Source organism: Euprymna scolopes, chromosome 16 (assembly GCF_053919585.1).
Source record: "Euprymna scolopes isolate OS-2025 chromosome 16, ASM5391958v1, whole genome shotgun sequence".
Lineage (NCBI taxonomy): Eukaryota > Metazoa > Mollusca > Cephalopoda > Sepiida > Sepiolidae > Euprymna > Euprymna scolopes.
The window spans coordinates 91,123,730-91,141,897 of NC_136497.1; the positions used below are offsets into that span (position 1 = coordinate 91,123,730).

An 18,168-nucleotide genomic window follows, 5' to 3' on the forward strand; every position below is an offset into this window, starting at 1 on the left:
AGGTTACCTGAACATGAGTCAAATTTTTATTTTTTTAATTTTCTTCCTTTGAAGATTGTAACGCTGGGTATGGGGCAGTCAAAGCAGCTTCCAACATTGTCCTGCTTTTTATTGAAACCAACCGAGAGCTCTTTTTAGTATCCTTGTTGTTCTCTTAAGTGCAATTGGCTTGATCTCTTTTACACTTGATTCACCAGGAATATTAGTTAGGTAGGACTTCAGGTTCTTCTTCATAAGCCGTATGGCACCTATAATTACTGGTATGCATGTGCACATAAAGTTATGAACAATACATAGGGCCCGAGCAAAACCAGGCTGAACTGCTAGTATATCATAAAATTAAAGTGTGGTGAACATTGCTGTTTTTACAGTGTAATAAAAACGCACATTTAAAAAAAAATACGAAATTCATGTATTAACTATATTAAGCAAATATCTCGAACACATTCGCGAAAAGTAAAGATATAAACCAATAAAATATATTTTGACTAACCAACCAACTGAGAATATAAAGAAAATACATTTTAAATTAAAAAAAATATAATAAAATAAAACCAATTAATAAAAAAATGGCGTCTTTCCAACTTCAACTTGAGTAATATTTGTTTCAGCTACGTTGACAATTTCCTGTCTTTGGGGAATTAATGGAAACTTCGCAATTAGCTAAAAGCAAAATGGTATAGAAATCTCAATGGAATCATTCTGACCATTATGCAAATGAAGTTGTATTACAGACAAGCAGTAATCACGATAACATCTCCTGTCCCTTAGTAGTGTTTGGGGAGGGGGGTCACGTGTTACGTAGGTTAAGAAGCTTGTTTTTGTTTGCTGGAGATATAGTCGTCAATGGGCGGGAACGGGGTGCAACTAGTTCGAAAATTGCAGCGGCTTTCTCCGGCTGTTTCGTAGATTTCCTACGGGAAAAATCGTCAGAGTGAGTACTGGATTTTTACTGATACCCACCCACACACACATACCAACAGAAGCATATATATACACACATGCGCACACACACGTACATAGCACTAGAGAATGAGAGAATGCCGGAGAAAAGGAGGTGGTCGCAGTGAGACCCAGATAAAATATATATTTACAGCACAGACGCAGAAAACCGTAAAGCAAACAAAAAATACCCAAGTCAATAGCAGAACTGACATTTATGTCCTCAGTAAAATAAAAAGAACAAAAAGAACCAACTAAAAATGTTAATGTGGAATTAACTTTTTGCGTCTATCGTATTTATAAGACTAAATGGGAGGTGAAGGTGATCTAGTGGTTAACGACACAGACTGACGACCCAGATGTTCCAAGTTCGAATCCAGTACGTCCCACGAAAATCACTTTAATTAAGGATGTTGGCAATCTTCATGTGGTCTCTCCCGTAAGTATCCGATATCTTCCCAGAAAGAATTCTGACTAGAAAAATATCGGGAAAACCAATGTCTTCGGATTCATATGATATACTGTTTTTTTTTTCACATATGAGTCACCACATATCAAGGCCCAGTGGCCACTCGAGGATAAGGGGTTAATGGGTGTACAGTAACTAATGGGATAAAATTGTACTAATCGTTAGTAGTGGAAATTTGGTAAATTGGATTACTTAGAGAGATGGCTCATAAAGAACTTGTTTACTTTGAACTTGATGACGACCAAGTTTTCGTCAGCTGGAAAGCAGTCTAACGGAAGAGAGTTTCACAGGTGTGCAGTTCAAAGAGAGAAGCTTTAGTCACGGAATCTACGTTTAGGTTAAGGTACAGATAAAGAATGGGGGGCATTTTTGATAATAGACGAGTGTTTTTTGTGAAAGGTTGTGCGAGGAGGAACCATAGATTGGAGCTCAGATGATGATGATCTGACAAAACCATAATCAGGTATATATGTGCGTATGTAGATATGTGCATATATGTATGTGTATGTGGATATATGCATATGTGTGTGGATGATCATAGATATACTAAGATGTAAAGAATAGATGTCGCTTGTTTACTGTTAGTGTTAAGAAACCAATATATGTAAACAAAGAAAGTACATACACATTCATACACACATATACATCTATGTGTGTGTTTGTTAATGTGTGTGTGTGCGTGCTTAGGCGATATAAGACTTCTACTTATGTAGCGTTTGTAAGTAGCATTGGTGTTACCAGATCGGACTGTTTGAAGATATCAGTTTCCTAGCATATTTTTTATCAATAAGAACTTATTTACATTAAACTGGAAAATCACAATTTTATACTCGATTGCGTAGCAACCTTACAATATTGTATTCCAAAGACAGACTTGTCTAAGGAAATAAACTTTGTTCATGGAATTTTCGTTTAGTTTTAGACACAGATAGAAAGTAAGGGAAATGGTTGAAGAGTTGTTGTAGCTAGACTAGTATTTATCGTGAATCATTAGAAGGGGCACCATAGATTGAAGCTCACTCGAGCACCTGCCATGAAAATAACGATAGAACTGAAATAGATTCGCGGTGTCTCTGCTGTAATAAAGAGGAAGTGGTGAGACGAAACGGTTCCCACCCACTAAAGTTAGAAAAAAAAAACGGTATTACGTCCCGTCAAGAAATGAAACGGGTACACTTACCAGCTTCTACCTAGATGTGTCAGCAATACTCCATCTTTGACGTATTTGGCTCTTGTATGGACAGAGTATTGCGTCGGGGAGTGGGGTACTTTCATGCACAGTATAATGTTTAACAGGAAGGTCGAAAAATTAAAAAAGTGTATGATTAAAAACAGAATTTCCCTATTATTTAAATGATGTTTGCTGAAATTAAAAAGTTCTGCTTAAATACACACACACACACATATATATATATATATATATATATATGTGTGTGTGTGTATGTGTGTGTGTGCGTGCAATTAAACAGTAATTATTTTTATACCCACAGACACTACTGTTTCATGCTTACGCAATCATCAGTGTAGAAGGTGAACATACCTGCTGGTCATGAGATTCGAACCCAGCTATAAAGGCAGCTTCTGCTTCATTTGCAACCAACCAATGGCAACGAGTATGAAACGAATTAAAAACTATTAAACGTCCAATTTGGGCGAATACATTAGACTATCTAAAGTGTTCGAACGACCGGAAATCGTTAACATTGCATAAACATTAGGCGACTACCTTTTAGTTATAATTCTGCAGACAGAGCACACACTTAAGTATTCTTAAGGCGGCTTCATAATTATAATTAAACAATAATTATTCTTTATACTTATAGACACTAGTGTTTCATGCTTACGCAATTATCAGTGTAGGGAGTGGCAAATCTTGTCGGTCAGAGGATTCGAACTTTGCTATGTAGCACCACTTTAATCCATTTGCTACGACTTTACTTCAGGTTCACCAAACAATTGTCAGGTGAATATAAGGAATTAAGAACTATTAAACACCTAATTATGGTGAATACATTACACAATCTAGAGTGTTCAAACGAACGGAAACCGTGAACAGTGCATATATATATATATATATATATATATAAATATATATATATAAATATATATATATATAAATATATGTATATATAAATAAATATATGTATATATAAATAAATACTACTCCCTTATTTAAATATAAATAAATATATATATATATGTATATATATAAATAAATATATATATATGCATATATAAATGAATATATATACATATCTATATATATATATATATATATATATATATATATATATATTCACGTGTGTAGGCTGTACACATGGTTCCTATTTCTATGCACACACACACACACACATATATATATATATATATATATATATATATATATATATATATATATATTTGTGTGTTTAGTTTTGATTTTTCTTACTTATCGGCCATTTTTATAAAAGCGACATTCTTTAAAACCCTTACTCAAGTCGAGTAGGTGTTTATTGGAATAGAAAAAAATCGCACAAACAATTCTTCCAATTAATTCGGAAGATATTTTTTTTTATTATTATTTTAATTTCTTCTTCACGTCTTCCAATTAAAAACGCGAAGTGGTTTCTGCGAAAGATAACCGGCATCTTAGTCGCACCAAATAAATTTCTCAAGAATGTAATTGGGAAAGCTTAAAAATGAATTTCATTTTTGACTAGACAATTCAAACGAAACGAAAAATTATCTTAAAACCTCAATAAATAAATAAATAAAGAAAAACTGCGACGGCAATTCCGATGATGGTTTCTCAGTTTCAACATATTCTATATTCTTTATATTTTAAACCATACTGAACAGATATTTCTATAGTTTCCTTTATGTCATTCTTGACTCGTAGATTACCCGTCCCAGGGCTAATAAAAGTTATTCTCTGAATGAGGCCATTCTATTAAGATTAAAATTAGCATTTAGTGATAAGCTTTAAGTCCAGAATCCTTATTCCAATGTTCATTTAAATATATTACATTTCATTACGATTTTTCAAAAATGTCTATAATTTATGGGGACTTCAAAAGATATTAATAAATATGCAGAAAGTCATTATTTAAACAGGTTTTATTAAATACGACGAAGTTTTTTTTTACTCTTTTTCTTTTTCTTTATTTTCTTTCTTTATTTATTTATATGCTTTTCTTGACTAATTTTTTATACGCAGCGAGCAATTTCCTTATGTCGGTTGCTAAATTGTATAATATATCTTTTTTCGGCCATTACCGAGGCGCTTTCGATCCATTGATTGGCATCATGAGTTTGTATTTGGAAAACAGGTGTTATTTGTCAAAGTCTGTGCCTAAATCAAAACGTGGATTCCATGAACAAAGCTTCTTTCTTAGAACTGCACGCCTGTGGAACTCTGTTCCGTCTGCTTGCTTCCCACCTGACTACAACTTGGATGTCTTCAAGTCCAACGTTAACAAATTCCTAATGAACCGCCCCCTTAAGTAAATGATACGGAGAAGTTATGTATTTTCAAGACGAAATGGTGATAGGAGATATAGTAGATAATAATCCCATAAGAAGAAATCGGAATTATACAGTTGACAAAAAGATTCAAATGAAAATCCAAAATGACATTTTTTTTTATCACACGGTGGTCACCACTTATCAAGGCCCGGAAGCCACTCAGGGATAAGGGTTATTGCAAGTACATTACGTTAGTGTGGAGATTTGATGAAGTGGGGCGGTTCATTAGGAATTTGTTAACGTTGGACTTGAAGACATCCAAGTTGTAGTCCGGTGGAAAGCAGGCAGACGGAACAGAGTTCCACAGGTGTGCAGTTCTAAGAAAGAAGCTTTGTTCATGGAATCCACGTTTTGATTTAGGCACAGTATATGTGTGTGTGTCGATTTAAAAAACACCACGAAGATGTAATACGACCCAAGAAAAAGTGAACACTATTCGAAATGTTATAAAATAGATAAGTCGATTAAGAAAAAAAAAAAAAAGAAAACATCACGAAATGCAAAAAGAACGAATGGACTTATGTATTACTTTTAATATTCGATTATGGTTCGCTTCTTTCTCATTATTTTAAAATTTTGCTATTCTAATAAAGATATATATATATATATATATATATATATATATATATATATATATATATATATACTTCTCGAATCTCGCTAGATACAGCCACTCAGAAACACGTGTCATTGGGTAATTATTTTTTAAAAAACAATATATATATATATATATATATATATTCCGCTCCCCAATAGGGGGTACCAAATTGGTAAAAGGAAAAATTATTCCCAACTAGCAATTAGGTAAACATGCACTTTCATATAATATAAATAATTGAATTCATTCAAAACATTCCGCAAAACAAAAACAAATAAACAACATGTACGTAAATCACGATATATCCAAACAGTCGTGCTAGATAGTCCAGTGATAGGGGTTTAGGCTTCTTACCACGGCATCTCGATTTCGAATCTCGCCAGATTCAGGCACTCTGATTACTCGTAGACGACTAAACACGTGTCAGTGGATAATTATACTTTAAAAACAATATATATGCCACTCCACATTTGGGGTACCAAATTGGTAAAAGAGAAAATTATTCCAAACTCGCATTTAGGCAAAAATGCACTTTCGTATAAATAACTGAATTCATTCAAAACGTATCGCATAAACAATATATATATATATATATATATATATATATATATATATATATATATATATATATATATATATATATATATATATATATATAAAGGAAGGAGATTGTTTGAGTAATACCTTATATCGATAAGATAGATCTGATGTTTTCGACGCAAAACCTAAGTTGTTAAAATGGGGTGAAGTTGAATCTCGGCTGATATGAGAAAAGTTAGCGAATATCTACATTGCCAAACACGTTTTATTTACAACATAATAATATGTTACCATGACTACATAGGAGGAAGCAATGTCAAAACTGTTGACTATCCAACATGACAACCAACAAGTAATATAAACTTGATTTACAGTCTTTTTTTGCTTTCTTTTTCCCTGTTTTTCTTTTATGTTATTATTTATATATCTTTAGTCCTCTTTATTTTTTCTTTTGTCTCTCTATATTTCCTCAATTTTTTTTTTCTTTCTTTGTCCTGTTATTGTATTTCTCTACCCATTACCTTTCATCATCATTTTCTCTTATCCTTCATTTATTGAACGTTATGTTATTACAAGTTATCCTTACTCTTTCTACATATTTTCAGCCGTATGCACTTTTCTGTAAAAAAGAATAAAGAAAAAAAAAAAACAACATCCTACGCCCAACTCCGACACGCTACACGTCACGATAATGAAACGGCAGAAAAGTTGCTATATTAATGTCTAACCGGTGCCTACGTACCGGGACCCCCGGCGGAGAGGATGACATTCAGAGACAGACAAATGTAAAGTGGAAAGGCCAAAAGAAGAAAATTTCTCCCTTGTAAAAACATTGCCATTTCATTTGTGTAATTTGGTATTTTCTATCTTCTCACAAGTCAACAAGTAATATGCACTTCAAGATAAATGACAGGATCGTTCAGGTGACAAAGCAGCCATCTTGTTTATGATCTAGATATCTTGCGGAAAGCAATATTGCTTTCCAGCTAAAGATGTTAATAGATAACTGATTTAAAAACGGGAGCTGTAACCTTATTTTTACAGTAAATAAGCAAGCGACTGCACTAGTCTATTTACTACATTTAGTGCATTCAGTATTCGATAATTATTCACCCGTTAAACGCGAAGTATATTTGGTTTATTCAGACTACTGTTTCCATCCTCAGTATGATATTCACAACGTTTCGATTTATGTAACCTCCTACTTTCTTCTGGTATATCTTGTCGAATGTGGTAATATTTTTTGTCGAACTCGGGAATCTGCCTAGAATTTCGAACGAAACGCTTTATTTAATCCACGGAGGAATCATATTCTCGTTCCATCAGCCATCCCAATGAAGATGTGCTTGGCAATCATTACGATGCGGATTGAATCTTAAACCTACAGAAAGGTGTCATCTATGAGTGAATATACCAAGTACTTTATTCGTTGCGCTAAGGGTCCTTCGAAATTTCGAGTCCGACAAGATACACCTGAAGAAAATCAGAAGTTACATCGGTCGAAACGTTGTAAAAATAACACTCAAGATGAAAACAGTAGTCAAATAATACAGATTATCAGTCATCATCTAAAATTTCAAAAACGTTTTAACAAAAGCAAACATCTAATATTTTCATTAATAAAATAATAAAAACAAGTTCAGAAGTCGTTTCATAATTTAGACACCCCCTCTCATAATCGCTAGGCAACCTAATATGAATATACGTATTTATTCACGAATATATGTATGTGTGTATGCACTATAAAGTGTAATTGTAACGATATTATTACTTTAAAGTATGCCCAAACGTAGTATACAGAGACTTTCGCAATGAAAACAAAACATCGATACGTACTTTTCGAGGTGAAAGAAAACAGTTATTTATTTTCATTCGTTTTACACACAAATCGCCGGCACGTATTTTCAACACAAGTATGCTTGACTCTTTCTGGTCAGATAGCAATCTTGTGTTTCACCGACCGCCAGCCAAGGTGTTGCCGTAATTCTCCCCATAACTAACGGGATGGTTTGTATGCTTTCGAAGGTCTAGGAGGATGAAACTCGCGTGCTTGCCGAGTGTACCATTCAAATCGCCACGCGTCTATTTTATTTCTTTCTCTCTTTTTCATCCTTCCAATACCTATATATGCATTTCCTTCCGCGACGTCACGCCTACGCCACGACTTAAAATGCTGACGCGACATTAACTCGGCACGTGAGTCATCAATAGCTATACGTGTCTTGTCTTGGTTATTTAATTGCAGAGCCAGACTACGATACATAATCTGTTTATGGAAGATGATGTATTTGTCTATAAAAAGTCGTCTAGGATTTAAGTCGTCTAAGCGTTCGTCTTTCTCGGTGATACTTAATCCAATTATCGATGTCTTGATGCAGAAACCAAAAAATGAACAAACAAGGCACCAGCTGGTCTGATGGTGATGTAACCTTTCAACTAAAATGTATGTACATCAAACATGCGTGTTATCATCTATACCTATAGAATTGTATCAATAACACATATAACGGCTCGAAGTATTTCATCAGTAGAGCGTCACACATATTCTTAATTTGAAGTGGGATATTTTTGTTCCTGATACAGTTATGTTATTAAAAGTCATCTTCAGCAAAAATCACAAATAACATTATTGCTACGATTTAAACAAGAACAAGATGTAATGGGCAGTTCATGTGAAAACTTTGGATTCCGAAAACAGTTGTTATATAATGTTGTGAAACTGTAAGTATCCGAAGAAAGACACATGTCGGCATTTATTGAAAACAAAATATAAACCAAGCAAAAAAATGCAGCATAATATACAGAGTTGTTGCGCGCCAGTCTGTGTATCAGGTATACATAAATCTAAGAGGTATATTCGCTCCGTATGTATAGTCTCTGAGGTCCCAAGGACAGCTAATATATGAGGATCTGGTATGCGTCTGGCAGTGCGTCGCATATATATATATATATATATATATATATATATATATATATATATATATATATATATATATATATATATATAAAGGCTGATTTAAGAAAAATCAGTAAAGCAGAATATATTTCACTATGTGCATTTACATACACGCTTACTTGCGTTTGTCCGGAACTTGTAGATACCGGCCATCTTCTCCCCTTAATTTTTTCTTCCTTTAACTCTATATTTATTTATTTACTCATCTATTTACTTATATGTATATATGTGTGTATATGTTGTATATATATATATATATATATGTATGTATATGTATAATAGTATGTATTCATATATATGTATGGATATGCATATATATATATATGTATGTATTTTACATATCATTCCTCAAAATTAATTCGGTTTATTTTAATGACTCCTGCTGATAATTTAATTCTAAAGTAATATCTTGTCTATTTCAGTTGACCCCTTTATTTGCTTTAAATTTAGCGCCACTTAAACGCCATCCTGTCTGGGTCATTTTGACATCGCCTTTTCTATTCTAAAAATAACTCAATAGCCATTCGATTATTTTTCTTCTTCTTTACTCATTTTTCTTAAATCAGCCTTGACAGCCGTGTTTTAAACTTTCTCCATTTCTTCTGTCTACGCAAAATTTAAATTTCTTTTTATAATATTATTTGAACTCATTCCATTTTTTCCTTGTACCAATTTACGTATGTTATTTTATTTGTTTTTTCTTTAGGCGATACGTTTTGAATGAATTTAATAATTTATACGAAAGTGCACATATATATATATATAATTAAATAATGATTATATAAATGTCTTCAGATACTAGTGTTTTATTCTTACGCAATCATCAGTGTAGGGGTAATAATTTCTGCCGGTCTGCGATTCAAACTCAGCCACAAAGTCACATTTTGCTTTATTTGTTAAGCCTCACTTGAGGGCCACCAAAGAATTTCCACGATATTTAAGGGAATTAAAAACTATTAAATGCCGAATTAAGGCAGATAATTTCGACAGTCTAAAGTGTTTGCATAAGCGGAAGTCTTGAACATTACATGAACGCAAGTTGACTGTCTAAGTTATAATTCCGCAGACAGTGCCGATCATTAAGTATTCTTAATTGGGCTTGATAATTATAATAATTATGCTTAATACCTACAGACACTAGTGGTTCATGTTTACGTACGCAATCGTCAGTGTAGGGCTGCGAATTTCTGCCGTTCATGATATTCAAACTCGGTCACAAAACCATATATATATATATATATATATATATATATATAATATATATATATATATATATATAATTAATTCAGCAGCCAATCCCCGTCGCAAACCACAAGAGCCAAAGGTTTGTTAGCTTTCTTAGCTCTTGTTGCCTTTCTTGGCTCTTGTGATCTGCGACGGGGTTTTGCTGTGGACGTAATTATATATATTCTCTCATACTTTCTAAACATATATATATATATATATATATATGTGTGTGTGTGTGTGTGTGTTTGTTTGTGTGTGTGTGTGTGAGTGTAGCTATCAACAATTGTAGGTTTTTCAGGCTTTTATTATTGTTTAAGACTTTTTAATATTTTTATAACGCATTTAAAGCCTTGTTCATCTCTCTTATGGTATTTTTAAATAAAGGTTTTCTTAGTTAAATGTTTGTGGAATTTCTTTTTGGGAAACATTTTATCTCTGCCAGCACCAATGGGAAGTGATAAAAGAAATCTCGTCAACTTTTAACTAAAAAAAAAACTTCACATAAAAATATCTTAAGAGAGCTGAACAAGGTTTCAAACGCGTTATAAAAATATTTAAAAATCTTAAACTTTTATATATACATTTTTTCGTCATTGGAACCACACAACCATCATTATTAATATATATATATACCTATATATCTATAACAGTGAATGTGTGTGTCTGTGTGTCTGTGTACATTTCCCTACACAATAACTCTGTACATTTTAAGTCTACAGACGCGAAATTTTATATACAGGGTACTGAGATTTGGGAAAATCTTTGTAATCCATTTGCGGCCAGAAATTTGGCTGTTGACCTCTGAGAAATCGACCAAACTCCTCCGCCAAATTAAGGTATAAATAATTAAAATTTTAGATATAGGTTCCTTGGACATAGATCTAACTTAATAACCTGATTTGAATCCAAAATAATACATGTAAAGAGGGCAAAATAGGGGTAAAAGTTTTTAAAAAAATTGACCAGTTTTTTTCTTTGCTCAACATACACCTCCAAACACCCGGGCAAGGCCGGGATGAAATACTAGTATATATATATATATATATATATATATATATATATATATATATATATATATATATATATATATATATATATATATATATATAACTCCCGCTCCTCCTAAACAATAACAACACAGAAGAAGTAACTGCGAACAGGGGTCATATTTGTAGTAGCATTCTGGGTTGATCAACATGTCTTTGCAAATTACATTTTTAGTCGCGTGCACGCGACTCTATAAGTCACTCCGTGGTCCGTCGGTCGGTCGATCTGTCGATAACACTTTTGTGCTTAGCCTTTTTGGTTAAGATCAAAGGTCTGTTGTTAATAGATGCTGTTCTTAGCTTTTAAAAATTTTCTTAGACTTTTCGCCAAGATCAAAGTGTAGTATCTGTCCCTGCAGATAGTGCAAGCAGAGACCATATGTGGGAGGAAACCCATATAAGACCTTGGTCAATGTAGGGGCAATCCTTCATATCAATTGTCACTATCCAGCTCCCTACTCCCCGTGGAGTTGGTCTCCATTTCCCCTTCACTCCTCACATTAAAAATCGGCCTTGTGCCTAATTTGCTCGGCGGGGGAGCAAATAAATACATTTTTGGCCAAGATCAAAGTATACACCCTTTTGGCCAAGATCAAAGTGTAGTATCTTTCCTGTAGATACTGCAAGCAAAGAGCATATGCGGGGGCAGCCCCACATATAAGACCTTGGTCAATGTAGGGACAACCCTTCATACCAATTGTCACTATCCAGTTCCCCTACTCCCCGGGGAGTTGGTCCCCATTTCCCCTTCACTCTTCACATTAAAAACCGGCCTAGTGCCTAATTTTCTCGGTAGGGGAGCAAATAAATACCCGTTTTTTTGGCCTTTTGGCCAAGATCAAAGTGTAGTATTGTTATATAGTGGTTTCATTTTTATTAAGAGGGATGTTGATGTACTCAGCGATTGTTCATTTTATTGTAAGAGACTTAGAGAGATTGTTCGTTTATAACGATTCTTATATATTAAATGTTCATTCCTTAGATGTGTAGAATGGAAGAGAAGGAGAAGCTCTTTTAGTGAGGACATTTTGATCACTATTCAGACATTGTGTATACATGATGTAGATTCTCATTGTGGATATGAGAAGTCGAGATGTGTATGAAAAGACATTTTATAACACAAATATATAATACAATTTCACTTTACCTTTTTGTAAGAATCATAAGACAAGACGAGCTTTACAAAACACATGATGGTTTATTTCGTCACACAGCCGTGTTTCCATCACCAAGAATTCAAGGCTTCACATTTTTTTTCTTGAAGTGACGTCTCGCTTCCTAGACGACTGACTCTCTCCGAGTTTCTTCACTGACTAACTCTAAAGTTTTTTCTCTATTCCTAGAACTTTCTATTTTCCGTGACGTCATACACATGTTAAAACATGTGCTTTCTTTCACGTGTTCTGGACATACGTGTCCAAAACTTTTCCTATTTCTACAAAAGGAATTTTAACCTATACTCAGTAACCTATTTTTCGAATATGTTAAAAACATTATCTTATAAGCTGCATTCTTTCAATTTAAAATTTCATAACAAACTTGACAGCTCACATTCTTTTCTTGAAATATTTTATCTATATTCTAAATAAGTTTGTTTTACATTTTTAAATTCTTACACGTATTATATTTCTAAAACTAAATTACGAGGTTCGAATTTCGTCTATTCTATTTCATTTTCATTTTAACTAAACTCTCTATTTTTATACTTCATGAAAATAGGACAGCCCTTATCATGTAACAGTATATGTTCCGGCAGATACTGCAAGCAAAGACCATATGTGGGGGCAGCCCTACATATAAGACCTTGGTCAATGTAGAGGCAACCCTTCATAATAATTGTCACTATCCAGCTCCCCTACTCCCCGGGAGTTGGTCCCCATTTCCCCTTCACTCCTCACATTAAAAATCGGTCTTGTGCCTAATTTGCTCTTTGGAGGAGCAAATAAATATCCTTTTCTTGGCATTTTGGCCAAGATCAAAGTGTAGTATCTGCTCTTACTACATGTTGTACTTATATTAGTAACTTTTCCTTGGCCACATGGCTAAGATCAAAGTGTAGTATATGTTCTTAACAGACGCTGCACTTACATTTGTAACTTTTCCTTGGCAATGGAAGGGGAAATCCTTACATGCTAAGGCATTTTTAGTCGCATGCAAGTCACTCCATCGGTCGATCTGTAACACATTTACATGTTTTTTTTTAAGCAAGGGGTATAGAGTAACATTTTTGTCCCTCGATTTATCAGAGAGAGACCTATGTTTTCAATGTGTCCGTCTGTCCATTAGTCCGGATGATTGACGGATAACCGTCCATTACTTTTTCTTGAAATTTTGCCACAAATTATATTTTAATATATAAATGTGCATAGTAAATTTTTTTTTTTTTTTTCGAAAAATCCTGTTTTGCCCACAGTGGCTCAAAAGGGTCAAAAATGGCCAAAAATGACGCATTTTGCCCCATAACTTTTTACCTATCCATTAGATTTTTCAGAAACTTGTCCAAAATGTGGAGGTCATTGTTCTTAATATAAATTCAGTATGGGTGACCCTGGTAATATTCTGGTTAGCTCCCCCCCCGGGTAATTTATCGGAGAGAGACCAATGTTTTTGGTGGGTTCGTCTGTCCGTTAGTCCGGACGATTGAGGGATAACCGTCCATTAGTTTTTCCTGAAATTTTGTCACAAATTATATTTCAATATATAGATGTACATAGTGAAAAGGATTTTTTGTGCGTAAATTCCCATTTCGCCTACAGGGGCTCAAAGGAGGTCAAAAATGCCTCAAAATGGCCGCAAATGGCACTTTTTGTCTCGTAACATTTGATCCCTCCATTAGATTTTTCTGAAACTTGCTCAACATGTGGAAGGCATTGTTCTTAATATAAATTCAGTATGGGTGACCCTGGCAAATGTCTGATTTGCATCCCCCCCGGGACTTTAATGCTGAAAACGCCCTTTCTTCTGGCGTGTTTTTCATATTTCTCACCAAAAACTTGATATGTCTATATAGTGGTTTCCCATGTTGCTAAATGTAAATATACATGTGTTAAGGTGTGGAACTGCACTGTTTGTCCATTGTCACTGGTATTTGGCATTCAAAGTGGCTCATCAGGGGTCAAAAATGTACCAAAATTGAAAAAAAAATGACACTTTTTGACCCATAAATTTTTACGTATTCATTATATTTTTCTGAAACTTGTCCAAAATGCGCAGGGTATTGTTCTTAATATAAATTCCGTATAGGTGATCCTAGCAAAATTCTGCTTTGCGTCACCCGGGGACTTTAGTGCTAAAAATACCCTTTTTTCATATTTCTCAATAAAAAACTTGATATGTATATCTAAATAGTGCTCTCCCATGGTGCCGAATTCAAATATACATGTGTTACGGTGTGAAACTGCATCGTTTGTCCATTGTCACTGGTATTCAGCATTCCAAGGAGCTCATAAGGGGTAAAAAATGTACCAAAATTGCAAATAATGTCACTTTTTGCCCCATAAATTTTTACTTATCCATTAGACTTTTCTGAAACTTGTCCAAAAACTTTTCCTTGGCCACATGGCTAAGATCTAAGTGCAGTATCTTCCTTAACCGATGCTGCACTTGTGTGTAACTAATAAGTAAATGTGTTACGGACGGACCGACCGACGAAGAATAGTTTTTTTTTTTTTTAAATGCATACCAGAGAATCGTTTTTTTTAATCGTGTGCAAGCAACTCTATAAGTCATTCAGTCGGTCGGTCGGTCGGTCCGTAACACGTGTACTTTTTATTTCTTTTTATGTTTATTATACCACTATTTATTGGTTTTCGGGGTTCCTGAATATGAAATTAACGTTTCAAATTCCCTAAATCAAATAATGTTTGTGATATAATATGGGGGACCACTTTTCTGTATTAATTTAATGTAAAATGATAACCCACTTTACAACCAGTCAGTCTCAAAGCCATTCAAATCATTCTCCAGATTATTCAAATTGTTTTTGAAGGATTTCCGTTATTTTTTTAGCATTCAAGTCATTCTTAAGGTCATTCAATTCTTCCTTATGGTCATTAAAGGCATTCTAAGTCATTTACTTTTTATTTATTTAAATCATTTCATCCCATTTTTCGGTCATTTTAGTTTATGTTTAAGAATTTCATGTCAATCCTACATTCACGCATTCATTCATTACATGAGAGCACGCGACTAATGGCTATCGGCCTTATTATATATGCATATTGGCACGTTCCTTTTAATACGTGTGTGTATGTTTGTGAATATGATTATATTTTTTAGAGTGTGTATTCCATAACCATTACATGTTATTTATTAGTGATCGGTTTATTCAGGACATATACGAAGTTACTGAAACGATAGACATGTTCACGGAATATGATCGAATGAACATCTTATTTTTATCTAGAAATTCAAAACGTATTTGCCACAAGTACGCACCGAGCAGCTGTACGAAATGAATAGCCACCAAGAGACGTAAACATATACACGCATATAGAACATACGCGTATACACATGCGCATATATATATGTGTGTGTGTGTGTGTGTGTGTGTGTCTGTGTCTGTGTCTGTATCTGTATCTGTATGTATATATATTTCTTGGATATTTTACTATACATATATATATAGAGAGAGAGAGCGACAGATAGATATATAGATAGATATACGCACATATATATGTATATATAGGAAGAGAGAGAGAGAGAAAAAGAGAGAGAGAGGGATATATAGAGAAAAAATGAGAGCAAACAGTGCAAATTATAAGGTTCTGCTCAGGATACACAAAACATTTTATATGTCGAGGATGTGAGAGGAGGTAAGTTACGTGTGAATTGCTTGTTGAATGAGTCTAGAAGCAATATTGATATATATATATATATATATATATATATATATATATATATATATAAGATCTCAATTTTTTTATATAAAGGTATGTCTTCTATTTACATAACAAAGATTTTTAAAGTTATTGGAGAAAGGATGAAAGGTCCCTAAGATATAACACCATTAAAGTTATTACGATGAGATTCATCAATGAGTTTAAGAAATTTCCAAACAGAACTATAGGGTGATGTAGTTCTAAAACTTGCGACCAAACAAGACAGCCATTCAGTATTGTTTTTTTCTATAGTTTTTATCTAATCCATGCACTGGTGAAAACACTTTTCGAAGACGATATTTTGTCAACCTTCCAGCAATATAATCATGATTTTTACATAGATTTACAAAGTACACAATCGAGCGGCAGAACTTAAAGATCGAGTGATCATAGTCGCAGCTTAAACTAAATACAGAAAATACACAATTTTGGATTTGTATCTTTTTCACTAATCAAAAGTAATGCTGAAATTCGACCTATACTGATGTTATCTTTATGACCAAGCAATGATAAGCAACGTACAATGTGCTTTCGCTTCCATTACTTGTAGTTGAAACGCCATAGGATTTTATACATATTAAGATGAGCAAAATCCCAGACTTTGGCTAAGATGAAAATGTGATATTTTTCACTTTTATTCATCTAATACAAATCCCATTGTCACTAAGAGGTAAGATGTAACTGCGTATATAGAACCAGATTTATAGAAAAAAAATTCTAACTGGCAACTTATTCAGGAGGATGTTATTCACATAAATTTATATTTTTACATGCTCCTACACTAAGAAAAATAAAGAGAAAAGTTGATTTCAATGGCAGGCGTCTCGAAAGAAAGAAGCTAAGCTAAGAATAGAAAGTTTTCTGGCATTTAGTGACATTGAAGAGGTAGAATTTTGCTGCTCTAAATGTTGCTCGAGGTAATTATGTTGAAGGGTTACACCTGTAACAATCGCATTGAAACACAGTGAATTTACTATTAAAATAAGCGACGAAATGCCACATTATCATGGTGCCATAGGGACACCCAGTTAATAGATTGTGTGGTATTTATTAGATTAAAGGTGGTTTATAAGAACGTGATCTGATTTGCACAAATACACCATGCAAATCGCAAATTGTGGCTTTTAAGTGATATAAGATATCGGTAGATGTGTGAATTTTTCTAGGCTGGTAAAGGAAACCCACTATTATTGGGGCAATCATGAAAATATCTTGTTCCAATTCATATTAAATAGAAAAGTTACATGGATGAGTTTGAATGTTGGACTCTCAAGAAAGTGATTCAGTTATGGCGATTGGTGGTTAGAGACTTTCTTATAATTGTTAGAGAAAATGAGTTTTGCCTTTGTAAAAGTAAACATGTGTTCTGAACCCCTTTTATTAGTGACTGAACTAGATATTGTATCGGTTTATTTCAGATATGTGCATGTTCGATTTTCCATGTGTCTACAATAAAGCATTGTGTCATTCGTAATTATGCAAATACTGAACGCCATTTCATCATAAATGTCGTTAATGAAATTGAAGAATAAAAACTTACAAGAATAGCCATTAATGTATCTGTTGTTTAGATGTGTAGGCATCGAGTACGACACGAATCTTTCATTTAGCTAAGACTGATTTGATTATATTCAATATTCGTTCATTAATATCGTACGAATTAATTTTCATAGTAAGCCATCTCTACTTCAGCTTGTCAAACGCGTTTGATGCATCATGCGCTATGGTCTTAGCTACACTCACCTTATTCAATGTATGCTATATACGTTCAGAACTGAACGTTAGGATATCTGCAGTAGACCGGGCTTCCCAAATCAATAATTTCATTAGAAAGATTAGTATTTTCGAGATGGCGAACTATCACTAGACTGATTAGTGATTAGCGAATTGGCCTTCGGGCCAGGATTAAAGTGTAGTATCTGTTCTGTAGATGCTGCACTTAAGATAATGTGTACCAGTCAATGGAAAGGAAACCTTCTATACTGGGACAATTATTATTTTTGGTC

General features: G+C 33.7%; 1 pseudogene; it reads left to right on the plus strand.

The window, feature by feature from the left end:
- Nucleotides 1-13,230: 13,230 nt before the first annotated feature.
- On the plus strand, nt 13,231-13,410 carry LOC145296536 (U2 spliceosomal RNA; annotated as a pseudogene).
- Nucleotides 13,411-18,168: the final 4,758 nt, after the last annotated feature.